The sequence below is a fragment of the Pan troglodytes genome, chromosome 9 (genome assembly GCF_028858775.2).
Source record: "Pan troglodytes isolate AG18354 chromosome 9, NHGRI_mPanTro3-v2.0_pri, whole genome shotgun sequence".
NCBI classification, from domain to species: domain Eukaryota; kingdom Metazoa; phylum Chordata; class Mammalia; order Primates; family Hominidae; genus Pan; species Pan troglodytes.
Window position 1 is genome coordinate 112,756,427 of NC_072407.2, and position 4,325 is coordinate 112,760,751.

Genomic DNA, 4,325 nt, shown 5'->3' on the forward strand with positions numbered 1-4,325 from the left:
TCAGGTAGATGGGATCTGGGTCTCTAGGAACCCAGAGAAACACAGTTGGCAAATTCCAAGTGCCATATCTTCTCATAGGCGCAGGCAATAGCATTCTTGCCATTTTACTCCTCAAAGAGCTGTCTCAAAATGCATACTGTGAGTTTTTTCTGGGCAATCAACAAAATTCCCCCAAATAGCAGTCTCAGGCCAAGTCCTGAAGGCTTCAGAGCTCACATCCTATTTCAGTTCTCTTCAGATCTTGGGAGTGGGGATGGTGGATAAATGGGGTAGATCTTTAATGACATTCTGCATGCTGTGCAGGCCAATTTCAACATTCCAAAGAAGCCGTGAGTGGGAGTGACTGTGGTTCTTCATACTTATAGGAAACATTAGTGAACCAAATAAATTACTTTTCCAAATGTCTTCATATAAGTAAGCCTCTGAAATAAGGCTATTTGGTACAGGTATCATTTTCTTTGTAACTACTGCTTCCAAGGCTGCCCAATCTAAAGGGTTCTCTTCAGTGGGTACACGTCTTGGATCCCTAACTAGGTTGGTGACCCTTTGAAAGCAGGGATCACAGTATACCTTTCTCTGCTGTCCTGTTTTATTTGCTATGATCAGCATATAAGCTTATCTCTGAGGAGGTGTCTGAAATAATCCAGGCCAAGGTAAAGCCTATATTAGGAAGCTTCCTACCCCACTCTCCCATATCCCATCTCAATCAGGTTTTATAGTCTAGAACAAATTGTGCTGCATTGACCGATTGACTCATATGCCTGGAGGGAGCTCTGGTTACTTGCCCATCAGCCACAGCATTCCCTGAAGGCTTCTTACACAGGTCACATCAGAGAAACTAGGTGTATGGCCAGCAGTCCAGTTTCCCACAGAGACCGAAGCCCCTTCCTGAAATCTAGTTCTGACAATCTGCAGAGTTCATAGCCAGCCTCCTATTCTGGGCTGGGCCCTATTCTCCACCTCAGCCAGCTTGTGAGTGCAATTCTGTATTGACCAGAGCTAATTTGCCCATACCCAGTTAAGTGTAATATCACCTCTACTTGGACTCCCCTGCCACTAGCTCCACCCACTGGTTTGGTTCTGAAGCATCTCATAGTTTTCGATACTGGATTTAGACAGCAAACTCTGGAACTCAGGAACCTGTTGCCCCAGTACTAATTCCAGTTTCTCACTTTTGTTGCTGACCTATGTTACTGAGTTCTTTGCAAGACTTAAAGCTGTTACCAGAGTTATGACAGCAATAAAGCAGGTACTCAACAATACTAGCTAGAATAAAAAATAAGCATTTCTCTGTTGTGAATCTTCATGTAACAAGAAATGTTGGTAACAGAGGTTGATGTTTCAAGCTTCACTTTGTGGAGGAGAAACTAAAGCTTCTCTTATAGGAGAAAGGAAGATGCTGGTAGATTCAGGAGCTGCACTGTGTTTCCAGGTATCCTGCTGGCACCATTTTCAAACCCTTCAATGCCTCTGACTCAAGGCCCTTAAATTTGACCTATCAAGGTACTTTAGATCTCCTTAGCCCTTTAAAGTATTATGGAACAATAAAAACTGGACTACTCTATTCTGTGTCACTTAGCATCGTTAGTAAATCTGCCTTTTACACCCTTTCCAAAGGTGTTAAACGATGACCATTGTCTCAGTTTAAAAGGACAGCTTGAAAAGTTCACTTTATATATGGAGATGGTACTCCTGACCCTAACAGGAGAACATGCACTTACAGTCACTTTTCCAGGAGTGGGGAGCAGCCTGCTCTCCACTCTATGCATTTTCTCACTCAGCAGTGTGAGAACAGTCAGAAAAGCACAGGATCTGTTTGGTTTGAGATCCAGTGTTCTCACTTATTGACACTTTAACTTTTTTTGTTTGTTTGAGACAGTCTCGCTCAGTCACCTAGGCTGGAGTGCAGTGGCATGATCTCAGCTCACTGCAACCTCTGCCTCCCTGGTTCAAACGAGTCTCACACCTTAGCCACTGGAACAGCTGGAATTACAGGCCTGCGCTACCACACCTGGCTAATTTTTGTATTTTTTGGAGTAATGGGTTTTGCCATGTTGGCCAGGCTGGTCCTGAGCTCAAGTGATCTGCTCACCTTGGCCTCCCAAACTCCTGGGATTACAGGTGTGAACCACCACGCCCGGTCGACCCTTTAACTTTTGACAAGACATTTAACCTCTTCCAGTCTCAATTTTCTCTGAGGGCTGTTTGTGAAGATTAAATACTATAGTATATATTAAAGAACTTCAACAGTTATAAATTTATTTACCACATTTTTGGATATTTTAAAGATAACAATAGCCAAGATCAATAAGATAGTTAGATGTGGTAATGAGATGGAATTTTCCTTTTGTGCAAAGCTAGCTGGCTCATCTGGGCATTAAAACCATAAGGAAGTTTTCTTTGTAAGGAAGAAAACTATCTCAGTGTTTTGTTTTTTTTTTTGTGGAAGTAGTTCCTAAGACGTACTGTATCTGAGAGGTGACCCCATGAAACTCCAGCAGGAGAAAGAGGAAGTGATACAGGAAAGGGAAGGCATCCAAGAAGGGGTGTGTTATGACACCATCTACCAAAGTGGGTGACGGAAGATTTTTCCCATGGGAAAACCCTAGGAAAGAGCACAAAACACATGCCTTGGAACTATCCTACTGGAGGCTGAGGGAGCTGGGTGTAATTTGTGCACTCACTCCCATTACTCATTGTTGAAATGAGTACTCACTGCTGGAGGTGATGGTGTTAATTCCTGATACTTCCAGCCTGTGCCCTGTGTGTGTGTGAGTGTGTGTAAAGAGGGTGGCTAGAATTCAGCCTTCTAGAAAAACCCTTAGGTACAGAACTCGTAACTGGAGGTTGTGTGCGGCACACTGGGCAGGATACCGACAGAATCTGCTATGAAATTTATCTGTGGTACAATAGTAAAGACATGGAGTCAATCAAAATGTCCATCAATGATAGACTGGATAAAGAAAATTTGGTACACATACACCATGTAATACTATCCAGCCATAAAAAGGAATGAGATCATGTCCTTTGCAGGGACATGGATGAAGCTGGAAGCCATTATCCTCAGCAAACTAATGCAGGAACAGAAAACCAAACATTGCTCATTCTCACTTATAAATGGGAGCTGAACAATGAGAACACATGGAAATGGGGAGGGAAAAACATACACTGGGGCCTGTCAGGGGAGGGTGAGGAGTGGGGAGAGCATCAGGATAAATAGCTAATGCATGCCAGGCTTAATACCTAGGTGATGGGTTGATAGGTGCAGCAAACCACTATTGCACACGTTTACCTATGTAACAAACCTGCACATCCCGCACATGTATGCTGGAACTTAAAATAAAATGATCTGTGGTATTTGAACTCTATGCCAGGTACAAAATTAAGTATTTCCCTCTAGTTAATGATGATGAACCCATGGCTCAGAGAGCTCATATCTAGTTCTGTACTGAGTTGTAATCCCCTTGAGATCAGGGATTGGCTGGTACCTCTTACGTTCCCAGTGCTAGACACTGGGCCCCACACCTTACTGATGCTCCTTAAATGTTTGAGCTTGATAATTATGATGATAATTTACACAAAGCCAACTGTTAATGAATGAATTGGGGATCATACTTTTATATCTATGATTTAATTATACTTGACTTTCATAATAACTTTATGAGTTATTATGAGCAAGAACTGTTATTATAAGCTGAATTCTACAGGTGAGAAGCCTGGCAGTAAGTCATGATATATTTAAAAGGCCGAAAATAAAGAGCTAAATCTTTTTATCTGGAAAATATAACTTACAGAAAAGTTACAGTAATGATAAAAGCTAATAGGTGGTCATTCAGAAAACGTAGTCAACAATGCCTGGAAATTAGAAGCAAAATTCCTTTTTATTTAATAAAGAACATTTAATATAAACTTTAAAAATGGTTATATGTGTTTTAATTGTTCTTAAACTGTTTTTGTAAAACTGTTGCCACATTTCCAGCATTTTTATGGAAACTTGAGGGGAAAAAATTACTCTGTGAACTTTTCCTTTTCTTATTAAGGCAAATAAACAAATAAAGATGAAACTCTGTGCATGCATCTGAGACCCAGATAAGGGTTCCTTTGTCGCTCTCACTAATATAAAAAAATCTATTTAAGTTTTCTTACTTCCCCTTTCCTTTCAAACCTGATCCAGTTAGTCTTGGCTCCCACCCCCTCCTTCCCCAGTTATAAAACCAAACAGAAAGTTTGTACTGAAGGAACAAGTCCCTGCAGTGACTCAGAGGAAACAAGCATTTATAAACCATGTTTCCCTAATGCCTCAGTACAAACATGGCTGTGGCCCA